The sequence below is a fragment of the Peromyscus maniculatus genome, chromosome 6, assembly GCF_049852395.1.
Source record: "Peromyscus maniculatus bairdii isolate BWxNUB_F1_BW_parent chromosome 6, HU_Pman_BW_mat_3.1, whole genome shotgun sequence".
NCBI classification, from domain to species: Eukaryota; Metazoa; Chordata; class Mammalia; order Rodentia; family Cricetidae; genus Peromyscus; species Peromyscus maniculatus.
In genome coordinates, this window is record NC_134857.1 from 13,957,301 (window position 1) to 13,975,000 (window position 17,700).

At 41.1% G+C, this 17,700-nt stretch overlaps 1 protein-coding gene across 2 annotated transcripts in view; it reads right to left on the reverse strand.

The window, feature by feature from the left end:
* Window positions 1–17,700, reverse strand: part of Spata16 (spermatogenesis associated 16) — a 286,709-nt gene that overhangs the window by 265,461 nt on the left and 3,548 nt on the right. The gene's annotated exons all lie outside the window — the stretch shown is intronic.

The following is a 17,700-nucleotide window of genomic DNA, read 5'->3' on the forward strand; positions in this document are numbered from 1 at the left end:
CACTAACGACACAGATGCTCTCAGTTTGCCTCCTAACAACAGCAGTGCTCTCAGTCCGTAAGGCTGTATCACTGGATCAAGTCTCTTCCTCACAACTTTTTGTACTAATGTTACTAGCTTACTCATACTAAAAGAGAAACCATAATGTCGAGGAACCAGAAAGTAACTAAGGGAATTGGCCATACCTGAGACTTGAACTCATGGTAGTTGATAGCAAATTCCACTTTAGGATCATATGAAAAATACTTCTTCCTGATTGGGCCCCAGGTGATAGGGACTTTTACTTTCCTCACATTAAAAATGTTTTCTTTTATACATTTTACAACCAGGTATTTAACTTTATTGCTGTTTTATTGGGTGAGACTCCCTTTAATATGATAAGATAAACACAATTTTATGGTTAATTCAAGTATATGAACCAAATTTGTTGAAAAAGGAAATAATAGATTTTAAGTGTTTTAAAAGATCTTTAGTTGTAAATATAATTATGGACCTATTATATTCCAGAAGTCATTAAATAAATAATGTATAACATTATATATATGTATATATAATAGATGAATTCCACATGAATAGATTCTAGAGACTTCAAATGCAATGTCAAACCACTTGCTGATCACTAAGCCACCAAATGGGAATCGTTCATTAAAGCAGCTGTCCTTCTTTGTACCAGGACACTGTGCACATGTGGGAGAGAGGACCGCTCCATGGTGGCAGCGGCGTTCTGTAATGGAGAGAGTGTTCAGTTTGGAGCTGCAAGAACAGTTTGAATTCTAGGTTTATTATTCACTAATGGCATGTCCTGAGAGAAACTACCCAGCTTGTGTAAATATTACTTTCAGAACTATGAGTCTCATGGAAGAATCAGATGAGATGTTTTACAGAACACCACGCTTAAGATGTTTGGCAGTTCCACAAACAGTTCCTTGCAGGTGCCTCTGTCCCCCCCAGAGGTTTATTTTTCTTCCCCTTCTCAAAGATTATACCCTTGCCACCACCAGTCCTGGCTAGTTTTATGTCATCTTGACACAAGCTGAGAATAGGAACACGGTTGAGAAAATGCCTCCTCCATAAGATAGACCTGTGGGCAGGCAAACCTATAGGGCATTTTCTTAATTAGTGACTGATGTGGGAGTGCCCTGCCTATTGTGGGTGGTGACACCCTGAGCTGGTGGTCCCAGGTTCTATTCAGAAAGCAAGACACAAAGATCAAGCCAGTGAGCAGAACTGTGGCCTCTGCATCAGCTCCTGCCTCCAGGGTCCCTCCTTGTTAGAGTTCCTGCCTTGGCTTCCCTCAAGGGACTATGATTTAGGGTAGGCAAACCAAATAAACCTTTTCCTCTCCAAGCTGTTTTTGGTCATGATCTTTTATCACAGAAATATTAACCCTAACTAAGACAAAGACATTTGCAAGTTACCAGTTATTCTCTTGGTATTGGACTAGTTATGCTGATGTATATGTTGATCTAGCAGACCTTATGAGGAACAAGACTGAAAACCGCCAGTGGACTTAGGTGTTCTGCCAGCTGCCATCATGTGTCAAGGCTCCCCTGCAAAACTACAGAAGTTGTTCTTCTTACTGTCTCTTTTCCAGCTCATGCTCTCTTCACCATCTTCCTCCTTGGAGGCCCACTCATCCTGCCAAGACTTCTGTTATAGATTACCAGTCACTTTCACACTTCAAATCCAGGGACTCCAGGCTTGTGTTAACTGCAACTCTAAAGAGCAGTCTCCACATTGGACAATGCTTGTTTTCGGTGGAACATTCTTTTACTCTCCAGTGATGCCATGATCATTCAGTGGTCTTCTGCCTCATTCACCATTCATCTGCAGCCTCCTGGGCTGCTGCTGGCTTTTGCTCTCCACCCAGTTGAGCACCAGAGACTGGACTTCGCAGCTGGAGTCCGGTCCTTAGGTGACCATGTTGAGTCCAGTCCTTTAGCTCCAGATGCCACCACAAGCTCCTGTTTCCTAGTGTCAGAATTCTAGTCCTTGCTCCTTGAAACACATAATAGTTCACTCAACTGCTTAGATGGCATCTTCATTCAGAATGTTTAATATATGTATTTCAAAATTAATAATTTCCAATCTAATATCTTAATTCTCATTTTCTCAAATTCTCTGTTCCTAAAATATGCCAAAAGAATGCACCCAGTTGTCTAGGAAAAAGCTTTATAAGCTGTCTTCAATCCTTTCCTTTCCTTCAGTTTCCATTCTATAATCAATCATTGGTTTTGTTGCCTCTACCCATACCCATTATTGATATTCTTAAAGACCCATCATCTCCCATCTAAATTATTGGAACTGCTCCATCACATAGTAGACATAGTCATTCTCTTGGATGACACTCACAGCCCTTACTCCACTACCATATCCCAGCTCGTTCTTACTGAAAACCCTTCCACGCAAGTCCATGATATCTACAACAGAATATGACCCCTGATGTCTCTGCTCCCTCTGAAGACCTGTCAGCCCCTCCCTCATCTTTGAAGTCTATACTGGTTAAGCAACCTGTGGGGATCCACAGAGACTCCAAAGTGTGGCCTTATTTCATCTTGACTCAAGGTCAGAGAGTCCAGCTTGTTTTGCCCCACAAGGCTGCATAATAAAATGTTTTGGCCAAAGGCGTGGTTACCAGGTATCTTATCCTCAAGGCTTAATTACAGGATGTTTTGCTGTAAGGCATGGCTACAAGATTTTTTGAGAATTAAGGGAGTGTTTACATGTGTCTGTACTTTGTCCTTGAGGGTAGGTCTTTTGCCTCTCGCCTTGCTGGCCTATAAAAAGCTCATGAGGAATAAACTCAAAGTGACTGTGGTATTGACCCAGAGTCCTGCTGATGCTCTTCTGTGTCTCTGTCTTTTCTTTTATGTCTATTACACTAGGTGTTATCCTTTATGTCTCTATTTTTCATATCTATTATTTTTTAATCCTCACTCCTCCCTTCAAGGACTGTTCAATAGTCAGGTGGACCAGCAGCCACCTAGTTAAACAAGCTCACTCCAACCTCAGATGTGTTGCACTCTTTGGCCTGGGGAATGTTCATTCCATTGGCTCTTTTTATATCCAACATTATCCAGGTCATAGCTTAAACACCTCTTCTACAGATAGCTTTCTTTGAAGAGCTTAAGTAAACTGCTCCCAGTCACATATCTATTTTAACCTCTCAGTAGTTCTTATCCCAATACTATCTAGTAGTTTATAGCTCATCATTCCTACCATGTAATCAGAATGTGTTTGAGACAGAAGATACACAGTGTTTGTTGACTGGATGACTATCTAATTGTATCTGACTCTATTGAGCAATTCAAGGGAGGTTCTGTTTCTTTTGCTCTTGCTATCCAACTTACCCTCTACAGCTTAGCTGGAGTTACCCAAGCATAAGTTACCCTTTTACAAACTGGCTTCACCCAGAATGCTCCAGGCATGCAAGCCTTTTGATTCTTTCTGTCCTATACTTTCCTGTACCGATTTTGGTTGTTTGTCTGTTTGATGTTCTAAATCAACAATATTTGTGAAGCATCTACCCCAGTTGGCTTTATTTTAAGCTTTGCTGGGAAGTAAATAATGTCTTTGATTTTTTTGATTTTTTTTTTTTTTAGTTCACATGAAGTACAGCTCATTTACAGCTAAAACCTGCAGCAAAATCAGCCACTTGCTGTCATTACTAAGAGTGTGGTCTATAAGGCTATAATGGTCCTTCTAGAAAGTTTCTACTCTAATTTGATTATAAAACCAGTAAGTTATTTGTGTGGCAGGAATAGGAAGCTGGAAGAAGTCACATCTCAGTGTAACTCAGAGCCCTTTGCCTACAATTTTTCCTGGAACAAACACAGTCAGCCTGCCAAGGTCATGAGTATTCTGAGACAAAGTTTGAATCTCGTTTGGAATGTTTCTTCAGAGCATTGCTGCCAGTACCCCCGCCCATCTAGAAAAGTGATCAAAGTTTCAAAATTTTAAAGAGGCTAATAATATACTATGTGACTGTGTAAGGGAAAAATTACTTTAAGTTTGGTCAATTATTTAATTCTGCTGGTAAAGTTCTTATTTCCTAGACTTTAACATTTTGTTTCTTAACCTTCCAAAAAGAATATATCTAGATGGAGAGACTTTCCAGCACACTCCAGTTTCTTTGTTTTGGAAATGGAATCTCTGGCAGGTGGAGTGTCTCGTCGACCATCACACAGCGAAGCAGACTATAACCACACTTTAGAGCTCTTTAGTGGGTTGTCTCCTGTACCCCGCTTCCTCTTACCACTGTATAAAATCAAACAGTTGTCATAATTGCCATTTCTCAGCCTTTTATCTTCTGATGCTACCAGATAAGGAACAGTAACCATGAAATGAACCTTCCTCTGCTGTGTTCTGTCTAGCAGTGCGGCTCCATGAGACTCAGCCCTTCTATGCTGGTGTGTCTGCTGGTGTCATCCTTGTCCCCATCCCGGCCAGGCAGCCATGTTGGTGAGAACTCATGGGTGTTACTTCCCTGACATTTCTCGGAGACACACCCTCACGGCACGCTTCCCGTTCTTCTGACACAATCTTTCTGTCCCCCTCTTTTGAAGTATTTCCTGAGCCTTCGGTGCAGGAGTTCTGTTGTATCTAGATCCCTGAGGCTGGACACGACACAGTCCCTTGTTCTCTGTATTCTATGGCAAGCTGTGGTTTTCAGTCATAGTCTTTTGATTGTTGCAAAGGAAAGTTTCTTTCATGAGGGGTGAGAGCTATATTTATCTGTGGCATAAAGATAAACATTTAAATACAGGTAAGAATTCAAGACAAAGGTCATGAACTTGAAATGAGGGAAATGCATGGGAGGTGTTGGAGGGAGGAAAGGGAAGGGGGAACTGATGTAATCGTATTTTAATTTCAAAAGATAAAAAATTATTTAAAGAACTACAGAAACAAATACTTTGAAATATTCTCTTAAACTTCTATTAAAGTTTAATGTACCCATAGGTAGGAAGTTCATCTTAAAAATATTTTTTTCTTTGACCTTTAAACTTACAGGAAAGTTGAGATAATACCAAAAACTCAAACTTGCTCTTTAACTGTATCTAGAAATTTTAAGTATTTTGGACATATTTATTACTTTATGTCTGATATATGTGCATATATATATATATACATGTATCTACATTCTCACAAATATGCATATTCACATATTTTTATTATTTATTTTCCAAGTTATTTGATAAGGTTACTTGCATCACACATCATTATGCCACAATACCTCAGTGCACATTTCCCAATTTCTCTGTTATAGTTCACATAACCATCAAATTCAGAGGTATTAATAGTAATGCAATGCTATGGATGAATCTACAGTCACTGTTTACATTTTATCAGTTGTCTCAGTAAAATTGTTTTATTACTTATTTTTCCTTTATTGTAAGATGCTGTGGGATGGTCTGTATGTCAAATCAGTTGCTCTGATTGGTCAATAAATAAAACACTGATTGGCCAGTGGCCAGGCAGGAGGAAGTATAGGCAGGACAAGGAGGAGAAGAATTCTGGGAAGTGGAAGGCTGAGTCAGAGAAACTGCCAGCCGCCACCATGACAAGCCGCATGTGAAGACACTGGTAAGCCACAAGCCATGTGGCAAGGTATAGATTTATGGAAATGGATTAATTTAAGCTATAAGAACAGTTAGCAAGAAGCCTGCCATGGCCATACAGTTTGTAAGCAATATAAGTCTCTGTGTTTACTTGGTTGGGTCTGAGCGGCTGTGGGACCAGCGGGTGACAGAGATTTGTCCTAACTGTGGGCAAGGCAGGAAAACTCTAGCTACAGTAAGATCCAGTCTAGAAAAGCACACTGAATGTAACTGTCATGACTCTTTGTCTCTTTCACTCTAGAGCAGTGTTTCTCAACCTTCCTGAGGCTGCAACCCTTTGATACAGTTCCTCATGTCGTGGTGACCCCCAAACATAAAATTATTTCACTGCCAGTTCATAGCTATACTTTTGCTACTATTATGAATCATACTGTAAATATCTGATATGCAGAATATCTGATATGTGACCCCCCCAAAGGGGTTGCAACCCACAGGTTGAGACTGCTACTCAGACTTTCTCTGTTATGTGTGGCTTCGCATTTTGAAGAAAATTTTGTAGACTAGAAGGTCATTTTTAACACTTAAGACATGGCTGGATAAACATTTTTAAAATGGGATCTGCCTGAGAATGAATCAACAGTGCTGTGTTGCACTTAACACAGGGTGTGGGGAGAGAGAAAGGGGAGGTCTGAAGACCATCCTCAAGAAGATCATCCCCAGAAGATCATCCCCCAGAAGACCACCCCCCAGAAGATCATCCCCCAGAAGACCATCTCCCAGAAGATCATCCCCCAGTCTATGCAGATCCAGTCACCACAAGGTAAAGCCAAAGGGAGGCCTTTCCTGGTTCTTGGACCAATTTGGGGCTTTGGTATTTCTACTGAAAATAAAATAATCACAAAATATTTTCAAACAGTATTTGTAACCTGTAAATATTTGTCTTAGACAAAGAAACAATCCTCTTTCCTATGTATGTATTTTTTTTACAGTATTTAAAAAGATTTCTTCAGAATCTTTGTCTGATAAAACTTGTGATTTCATTTGTGGAAGTAGTTGTATCTGGAAGAAATCAACTTTGGAATTAAATATCAAAATAATTTTGTAAATATTTTCTTTCACTTTTTGAATACTGTTTTGTTTATATTTGATGATTAGAAATATTTAAAAATAGGCTGCATATTAATCACCCACAAGCATTCTTCCATTAATCTAAGCAAAAGAGAACTATGAAGTCAAAGAACTGCTTGGAAAACAAAGCTTTGATGAGTGCCAGTCATCAATCTGAAGCTGACAAATGATGTTACTCAAACCATCGTGACACATTATATTGCTTAGGTTAGAGCAGAAGAGCTGCCCAGAGCTGCTCCTGAAAACACATAGAAAGCCAGATGAAAATCCACATCATCTGCTGGAGTGCACTGGGTAGCTAGGAATGTGATGAGAAAGGGGGAGCATACATATAACTCCCTCAGCAAAGGACTATGGGAGGCAATGAAGGGTAATAAAAATTAAGTTTGTGAGAACATACGTATAGAAATAGTGATTGTCAACTGACCATACTAAGCAACAAAGCAGAAATATCACTACAAGAAATCTCTACAGCCATTTTAATCCTGGACAGTAGCATGGGGATGAGGATAAGGCCCTGACGCACCCTGGGCGGGTGCAATGGTGAGTGACAGTGAAGCCACCACAGCTCTCAGTAGATATTAGAGTGCAGGGGGTCAAGTCTATCAAGCACAAGGCTGTTTTACCACCTGACTGCTGTCAGTTGTGTGTAGCACAAATCTTTTTTTTTTTTTTTGGTTTTTCGAGACAGGGTTTCTCTGTGTAGCTTTGCGCCTTTCCTGGAACTCACTTGGTAGCCCAGGCTGGCCTCGAACTCACAGAGATCCGCCTGGCTCTGCCTCCCGAGTGCTGGGATTAAAGGCGTGCGCCACCACCGCCCGGCTGTGTAGCACAAATCTTAACAGATCTTATTAATGAAATCAAACCTGGAGCTAGGTATTGGGGTGAATGCTGGAAGATCAGAGAATCAGAACAAGCCACAGCCACCTCGCCTCACCAATTCCTCAGCTGATCCTGTTTCCTCAGACTGGAAGCCTCTGAGTCCTTATCCAGAATGAATCTCAGCTGAACAGCTGCTCAAAAGCCTAAAAGCTTAATCGAGCTCTAGTTCCTCATCCTCATGCCTTATATACCTTTCTGCTTTCTGCCATCACTTCCTGGGATTAAAGGCTCTTGTTACCATGCCTACCTGTTTCCAGTGTGGCTTTGAACTCACAGACATCCAGACAGATCTCTGCCTCTTGAATGCTAGGATTAAAGGAGTGTGTGCTGGCCGGGCGGTGGTGGCGCACGCCTTTAATCCCAGCACTCGGGAGGCAGAGCCAGGTGGATCTCTGTGAGTTCGAGGCCAGCCTGGACTACCAAGTGAGCTCCAGGAAAGGCGCAAAGCTACACAGAGAAACCCTGTCTCGAAAAACCAAAAAAAAAAAAAAAAAAAAAAAAAAAAAAGGAGTGTGTGCTACCATTTTCTGGCCTCTATTATTAGAGGCTGCTCAATTCTCTGACGCCAGATAAGTTTATTAGGGTGCACAATATTTTGGGGTACACAATATCACCACAGTTGTGGGTGTTACATTGAAGAGGAGGCTGAAGTTGAAACTTCTAAAAAGCACTATGAAGTTTTGATAGTCGTGTGAGACAAAGATACAGAGAAATGGTTGGAATGGAGCTAGACCTTCTGCTGAAACTCTTGAGAATCTGGTGAACCAGAGGAGTGCTTTCTCCAGGACTGCCTCTCACTCAACATGGAACAGAGCCTGATTAAATTTGTGTCCAAAAGGTATAAGGGATAATATTACCTGTATTTTATTTAATCATTCCCATGTTGTTTGGCATTTAGGTTATATCTAATTATTCAAAAAATAAACTGTGTATGGGAGTTTGGATGTAATTGGCCTCCATAAGCTCATAGGGAGTGGCACTCTTAGGAGGTGTGCCTTTGTTGGAGTAGGTGTGGCCTTGTTGGAGAAAATGTGTCACTGTGGAGGCAGGCTTTGAGGTCTCATATATGCTCAAGTTACTCCCAGTGAGAGAGACCACTTCCTGTTGCCCACAAGATGTAAGACTCTTAGCTACTTCTCCAGCACCACCATGATGATCATTGAATGAACCTCTGAACTGTAAATCACCCAATTAAATGGTTTTCTTTATAAGAGTTGCCAAGGTCATGGTGTCTTTTTATAGCAATAGAAATCCTAACTAAGACACTGTGTATCACTGTTGTGATGTTCTTTGGGGGGTGGGGGGTAGTCAAAGACACAATCTAGAGAATTCCACAGTCTGGTAAGGGGAAACCTGAGCTGGCAAATGGTTTCCATCATTTTGGCTTGTGGGCATATCTGGGGGGCATTTTCTTGATTAATGGTGGGGTGGCCCACTGTGGGTGGTGCTATCTCTGAGCAGGTGGTCTTGGATTGTATAAGAAAGGTAGCTGAGCAAGCCATGGGAAGCAGGCGAGTAAGAGCACTCCTCCATAGTTAAGCTTCCAACTCCTGCCTTGAGTTCCTGCTTTGTCTCCCCTTTGTGATGGACTATAACCCATAAGCCAAATAAACCCTTTCCTCCCCAAGTTACTTTTGGAGTTTTATCATAACAACGGAGAAGTTAACTAGAACAACTGTTCAAAAAATTAAAATGATCTAGACATGATAGCATGCATTTCACCCCAGCACTTGGGAGGCAGAAACAGGTGGAGTTCCATGAGTTCAAAGCCAGCCTGATCCTCATAGTGAGTTCCAGTTCCAGTTAGATCACACGTGTTATCTACAATGATCCATTGTGTCATCTGCTTTGTGAATGGTTAATTTATTATAGAGATTATATAGAGATATAGGATGAGTTTAACCATGTGTATCATCACTAATTTTCCAAACACAATCTTCAGCATTCAACAGAAAATATTAATTATGTAAAGTTTTTGTGATCACATAATAAAAAACAAAAGAATATGTAGATGACAGATTCACTCATTGGTGAATAAGATGTTGAAATTAGCTAAGGAACTTAAAATAACTAATTTATTCAAGATGAGAGGGAGGGGTTATAAAGATGTTGGTAACAGAGATCACTGGAATTTATGAAGAAAAGATTAAATGAAAATTCTAAAACTGAGAAATGTTCTATTGGAAATTAACTCATTAAATGAGTTGTAATATAAATTAAATGTACCAGAAGCTAGGATTGTAAACTCAAACAATAAACACAAAATATCTAAATTTAACAGGAATAAAATAATGGAAAATCTAGGAAAGAATTTTAGAAAAAGTGTTTTAAGAACCCCACAAGGAACACAAAGAGTGAAGCAGAAGAAGCCCTAGGGAATTATGGAGGCAATGGAGGTCATAAAAGGTAATTGTAAACAAACACATACAGTGCATATGCTGACAGCTGATTGACCACATTAAACAATAAAACAGAAATATTGCTACAAGAAATCGAATGGGAATTGACCTGAAAGCTTCCTCCTCGTTGGCTAGCTTTCAGAGTGTCATGTAGGTACTATTTTAAGGTGTTATACAGGCTGCTGTGGAGAAAAATCATCAATGGTCTTACCCAGGGTTGACCCTGCATACTACAATGCCCACCTACCAGATGAAGGCTGTCTACAGGCATAATAGTGGCCTGACTGTTGAGGAGGCAACAGACAGTGTTTAGGTTGGATTTGAGGCCTGGACCCCAGCAGGAACCACTATTGTTGTTTTGTTAAATGGACGGGTTATTAAACTGTCCCTAATTATTTATGTCTACAGATGAGTGCTGTTCTCAGCCGCAGCCAGAGAAGCTTCTTACTGCAGTGGGTAGTTTAATACAGACTTATAACTGTCATAGTGCTTAGAAGAAGTGACTCTTGAGGGTTTGGCCCTAAATGTGACATATATAACAACCCCCATACCCACTCCAAGACTCACTGAACATCATGGAAGAGAGGGCAGAAATAATTGAAGAGCCAGAGGATGGGTAGTGCTTCTGAGAAAGTCTGTCTTCTGGATATGATGTGGCTGCTGGACTCATCAATTTACTGCAGCTAAGGTTATAAAACTTGCATAAAATTGATTCAGTCACCATCCCAACACGGGCGAAGGTGGGACTCAGGAGGACTCACACCTAGATGAAGGAAGAGCTATTGGCGTTGATGGCTGCTAGGGAAGAGAGAGCCACCTTTCTTTAGGAATATGGCTATTGGTAGGTTTTCCTATCTCAGTTAGATGGTCCTACAGCTATACACTTGTGAGTGAACTTAATGGGTCATTAAAAATAAGAGAATGTAAAAGGACATGAAGGCGAGAGAGGGATGTATTGAGAGTTAGTGGGATGGGAGGAGGAGCTGGGATGGATAGGATTAAGATAGGTTATATCAAGGTATGAAATTTCTAAAAAAGTAAATGTAACTATTCATAATTAGAAAACAGGAAATATGTCTATAAGATTTAAAATGTATATAGGATAAAAATAATAGTGAACATGATACAAAATATTGGAGAGGGTAATGGAATTAAAGTATCCTAGGGTTTGAAAATTTGTATGGATTTACTAAAATTAATTGATTTAGAATGTAATAAATAAAGGATTCATGTTGTAATTTGTAGAGTAGACATCAAGGAATGATCAAAATGTGTAACAACTGGAGCTGGGTTCAAAACGAAGTTACTAGAGTACTTGTGCAGCATACACAAGGCAGGTGCTTCCATCCTCAGCACCACCAACCACAGAAACCAGAGTGGTGGCACACGGCTCTAACGCAGTGCAGTGGAGGTGCCAGAATCCGCAGTTCGAGGCCGTCCAGTGGAGGTGAGTCTGAGCTGTACAAGATCCTGTCTCAAACACCAAAAGCAGTGACTAATGTGAAACATATACCAACTGAATAAAAGAGATCATGCAATGCATTCATTAGCCCCAAAGGGTAAGAAACAAAGGGGCAAACAGAACCCAGATATGGTAGATATCAACCAAAATACACCTGTGATAAATTTTAGATTTACAAGTACTAATATCTTAATTAAGTCTATGACTGTTATCTTGGAAGAAAAATACAGTCCCTAACTATATTCTGTCTAGGAGACACACTCCTTACATAGAAGAACAGAAAAGTGAAAACAAAGCCTTGCAGAAGGGCATAGCACACAGCCATCAACCAGGATGAGGGATGGCTCTGTTGATATCGGAGCACACAGAGCGGCAAGCAGCTTAACTGGAAGCAGAGAAGGTGTGCCAGCTGCTAACTTACTGTCTGCCAGCTCCGAACCCACTGGGTTCTGATGTTGGAACTGAACTCTGCAGGCGCCATTTCAACAACTCCAGCTGGCTGGAAATGAGCTCTTTTCATACAGGGTGGGAGAAACCGCACAAGGCTACAAAAGGGGGATGGGCCTTGCCCTTCTGCCATGTTCCCACCAGCAGCCAGTGCCACTGCGTGGAGGGTCCCGGCAGCAGGGTCCTCTGTAGTACTGGCCCTCACAGTTCAGGAGAGAATAGATGTCCTCTTTGCAAACGCCACCACAGCCAGCCACGCCACCTTTCTGATTTCAGGGCAAGTGACTCCATTGCAGGAAGTTCCCATGACAACTTCACCTGTTTCTGGGAAACATGAATCTTGGCCTTGAAGGGACTCTTCTAACTCAAGGTTCATGTTGCTTTATGTCAAGGACGCTGCAGTCTCTCTACCTGTTTTGTCTTTAACATTGTTCATTTATTTATTGTTTAATCATACAAAAGTGTTAGTATATATTAACTAGACATGACAGATTCCATTTTGATGTTTTCATATACACATATATATGTTCACTCGATTACCATCTATTTAATTAAAAAAAATTAAGAGCTGTTTATTTAGTGTGAGTGCATGTGTGTGTGTGAGTGTTCATGTGTGTACGCATGTGCCACACTGTGCTTGTGGTGGTCAGAGGACAACGTACAGTTCTCTTCTTTGACCCTGAGAGTCTCAGGGATCAAACTCAGTTGTCAGGCCTGGGGGAAGCACCTGTACCAGCTGAATGGTCTCACTGCCCCCCATCTCCCCTTTTCATTTACCTACCACTCCTGATGACGCCCTTCCTGTTCCCACCTAACCCCATTCTACTTTCAAATCTGTGGGAGTTCAGCTCCCACCTTTTGAAGGGTTCTTAAGAGAAGGAGAGAGGGATAAGAAATGATAGACAGAAAGAGAGACCTAGACGATGAGAAGAAAGACAGAAACAGGATAGCTGCGGGAGGGCCTGGATCAATACCCGATGGCCTTGAGGCTTTATTCAAAAGGGCTTTTTATAACATGCCAAGGAGTGGGGCAAAAGACCTCCCCCTTGCTAGGTGAAAGCACACTGCACAGCCAAGTGTAGACCTTTCCAAACACCAGGTAACCACGCCCGTGACCAAATCATCTCCTATGCAGTCCTGCTGGGTAAAGCAAGCTCAGATTCGTGGACCCTGAGTAAGTTCTCACTAGATAGCCTCTGTGGGTTCCCACATAAGCCATTCTATTTATTTGTTTGTTTGTTTGTTTATTATTTGTTTGTTTTGTGACTAAATGTGCTTCATTAGGATGCTTATAGAAGGAAGGGTGAGGTTTCTCCACAGGAGCGTAGGCAGTTTACCCATGGCTACCTAACTGAAGATGTCTATCTGCCCTTCTTCCTCAGCCTTTAACTGTGTATAAACCCGGGGCAGGGACTGGGCCTTGTGAGCTCCTTTCCGCTGCCTGGCAGGAAGCTCCAGGGCTCAAAGCTCTGCAGATTTTGTGCAGGCAGGCACAGCTACCTTAAGTGGGAGCACACTAGAGTATGTCATTCTTGGGGACAGGCATTAACAATGCTTTATTGTGGATCTGTTTGGAGTCTGTCTCCTGACTCTAATGGGCATAGGAAGTTTATTATGAAATGAGGACGAGGCAAGAAAAAAATCACTGCTTTAAATTGGTACTATTAATACCATGGTTTTTAAAATCCATAATGCCAAAATTCTAAAGAGGGAGAGATTGACAAATTTCTAATCATAGCGGGGAAATATAATGCATGTTCTTCAATTGCTTAGAAGAGAAATAAAAGGAGAAAGGAAGTGGCAGGACCAGGTCAGTGTAGGGAAACTGTGTAAAACGAGGCCCAAACTTGACTTAACACCTGAGTCAAAGAACCACACAGTGGGCAGTTTTTCCAAGTGCATACGAAATCTTTACCACAATGGGTTATGCCTCACTCACAAGCAAAGAGGCAGCAAATTTAAAATTTACATTTTATATATATAGAAGGTTAAGAACTGCCCTGTTAATCTTGAAAAAGAATAAATAAATCTGGACAACTTAAAACAGCCAGACACCAAGAGCTGGCATAAATCCTGCTGTGGTAATTAGGGCAGCCCTCAATGCAAGGATAAATAGTCCTACCATCCAAACAGAATAGAAAGCCCAGAAATACATTTACACACACATGGTCATTTCATTTGTGATGAGATGCCCAGGTAGAATTGTGATGTTTAAAATAAGTGGTACCTGGTGTAGGGGACATAGAGAAAATTTTAACTTCAAATTTACATAAAAATGCACAAAACAGAAACTGTAAATGTACTGGAAAACTAAACATAAAAGGACTATTCACATCTTTAGAAGACAAGGAAGCATTTTCACGGCTAGGGTAAGAAAGGATTTCTTAGACTGGACCCAAACAATGAATTCCACTATGTTGGGAGTGCAAATTAAGCATCTCTGATCTGAAAATTCCAAATATGAAGTCTAAATCCTCCAAGTTCTGAAACTTAAGGAGGGCTGACAAGATATCACAAGCAAATAATTCCTTGTGTGACAAGATGTGGTCAAAATACAGGGACACTATAAAGACTATACAGTTGAAGGTATATGTTAAACAAATGTAATACATGTGTAAGCCTGAAATCCCTTCCTATGCATAGATCTATGTCTTATGTGTAAGTATCACAAACTGAAAAATAAAACTTCTGGTTCTCTGTATTTTTGGAGAAAGGACACAGAACCTGTAATGACTCTTGTTCATCAAAACCCACTATTGAAAGATGGAAGGGTAACTCACAGAACAGGGAAAGTATCTGTAACATGTGCATCTGTAACACATGCATCCGACATGGACTCATGCCTATCACATACAAAGGACTTCTACAGATAAACATGAAAAGGGCAGATGACCCAATTGTGGAATGATCCCCAAATATTAATAGGTATGCCAAAAAAGGGAATCTCCAAATGGCCAATAAATGTATAGAAAGACTACCAATTTCAGTAATCATCATCAACAAGATATGTAAGTTGAAATTAGAAGTCTATTACCACAACAAATCTATCTCAATGGTTATAATTAAAATGATAGACAACAGTAAATATTTGTGGCTTTACAATGTAACTAGAACTCTCACACAGCAGCTATGAACATAAACTGGTACCAGCAATTTGAAAATACTTTTAATTTGTGGATATTGCAAAGTGTACATTATGTGTTATCTAAAAGGTTTATATTAGCAAAGGTCATGAGAAGCTGAAATTTTGGGGAAACTCGGTGATTAAAGACCTCATGGTAAGGGAGCTGTCGGCCCCAGTCTTTGTGAAAAGGTGGGAAAGAGCATATCACAATGAAGCCAGTAAGGACCAGACACAATGGGACAAGGCTCCTCATTATCTGGTGGTAACGGGGTCTTTCTTCTTCTCTGTATTGAGAAGGAATGAAACTATGACCATTCAAAAAGGAAAACAGAACTGAAGGTCACCTGGACGTCAGCCTTCTTAAATACTACCCAGTGAGTGAAGTGTGTGGGGTTTGGTTGTTTGGTTTCTTTGTTTTGTTTTGTGTGTGCATGGATGGATGTTTTGCCTACACGTATGTCTATGCACTGCCTGTGTACCTAGTATTCACAGAGACTGGAAGAGGGCAAAGGATCCCCTGGAACTGGAGTTTTGAGCTGCCATGTGGTGCTGGGAATTGAACTTGGGTCCACTGTAAGAGCAGCTAATTCTTGAGCCATCTTTCCATTCCCATCAGAGTAGTGATTAAATCATTACCAAATTCACTTTTATTGGAAAGTTTTACAGTCCCTCTCCCCAATTTCTGTATTCTAACATAGCATAAATGGGGCCTCCAGAGTCTACTCGATGTATTTTAATCTAAAATCAATTGTCTGCCTCTGCTCTCAACCTAGACCTGTGCAGTGAGTTTCCAGGTAAGACTACCCCAGACAGAAGCAGTGCTGTCAAGCCCGGAGGCAGAGCTGACAGGACCTGGAGTGACTCTCCCCTGTCTCTTCCTCCTCAAACTCCCTTCCACTGTTCCTGATGGCACAGCAGGGCTTTGAAAGGCCTGGAGAAAGGGAATGGGGCTGAGAAGTAGTGCGGATGGGGAAAAATGGAACTCGCCATTGAAAGATCAGAACAAGCCTGGCAACAGGGAAGCCATCCACTGGTTCTGGTCAATTAAGTTCTGTGGCAAAAGACAGATGGTAGCGTGAAGAGCCACACGTGACGGGAGCGAGGGGAGAAAATCGGGGGAGGAAGTGCTAACTGCCAAAGATAATGCTCCCGTGGGAGGCTAGACTTCTGTTTTACACTCCCAGGACTGGTTAAAACAAAACAAAACAAAACAAAACAAACAAAACAAAAACTGTCTGGACCATGGAGAAGACTTCCGTGCAAATCTGTGGAAGTGAAGTGGTGTACATGTCTAACGGTCAACCCTAATGTACACATCCCTCCACTCAATCTAGTAGTAGTCATCGTGTATAATGTGACTATTTAACTGCTGATGGCACTGGTAGAGATAAACAATACGGAGTTATTGACAGACCTGGATTTTTGAGAGCCAATAAACAAGCTGCTAAGAGAGCACGTGATGTTTATGTATTTCTCCCTGTGAGCGAACATGGAGATCACTGGAATATTCCAGTTCTTATTTTCTACACCTTATGTTCAAGTTTCCAAGTGTCTGTACAACGGGCCTGTGAGGCAGACATTATGTAGTGGTTTTGCCGACAACTCCACATTAACAAAATCACGTGGATTTCTAACAAATTAAGATCACAATTCTCTTTTTTTTTTCTTTTTTTTAGAGAGAGAATGATAATACAATGGCTTCTCTGGCTGCAACTTAAGTGGTCTTTAAAGACAGTGTTGCATTCTTCCGCCTGAATGCTGGCTAATAGGAGCTTAAATGAGAAGTGGTGGGTGAGCATCAGAGCATTCATGCATGGGAAATCGGATGAACACCCACAATGCAGAATCTCCTACAGAAAACTAGTCTAGCGAGAGACTCAGGCCCAGGTCGAGTGCCAGAAACTTTAAAACTGCCCTCTACAGCTTTGGTCCTCAGGAGGAATAAGCTAAAGACGTCCAAAGAAAAGCTAGACAAATATTTTTAACGCTATTTTTTCAAACACACCTTTAAAAAAGGAAAGCCACAATCTCTTCTTGTAGGAAGAAATTAATCTTCTTAAATTTATTCCTATATGCCAGTGCTTAGTCTTGAAAGGCATGTGTGTACAACTTAGGTCAATCCAAAACAAACAGCGGGAGGTAACAACTAAGAAAGCCACGGGAAGGACTGGAGTGGGCTGCTCTGACTTCCACTCATCCACTGTACCGCTCATCTCTGTGAGCATTTTCTTGCAAATGATCCACTTACAGCCATATCAGTTTTCTACTTGTCACGCAATTCTGGGTCACAGTGTGACTTCAGCTTCAGGTCCACCACTCAAGGTGAAGGGACACATTCTAACACTTCTCCGGGTAAAATCAGCTCATTGACCTTCTGAGACTGCCTGAATCGTGAAATATTAGTGGCTCCAAATCCATCAGTCCTGAGCATTTCAAGAAAGATGTACATAGGCCTGTAGTGTATCAAATAATACACCAATCCATCAAGCCCTGGACGCTTTTAAAGATGGGGAGGCAAAAGCATGTCTTTATCTCCCAGGCCATTTTACAATAATCCTATCATACAGAGAGTTTGGAATGATGCTGCTTGGTCACACTGTGGACTCCTCAGCATCCTCATTTACAAAAGGGGTTAAGGATGGTTGCAACCTTGTGTTTGAGCACAGAGGAGTGCTGTGGATATCACTCTATATAAATAAA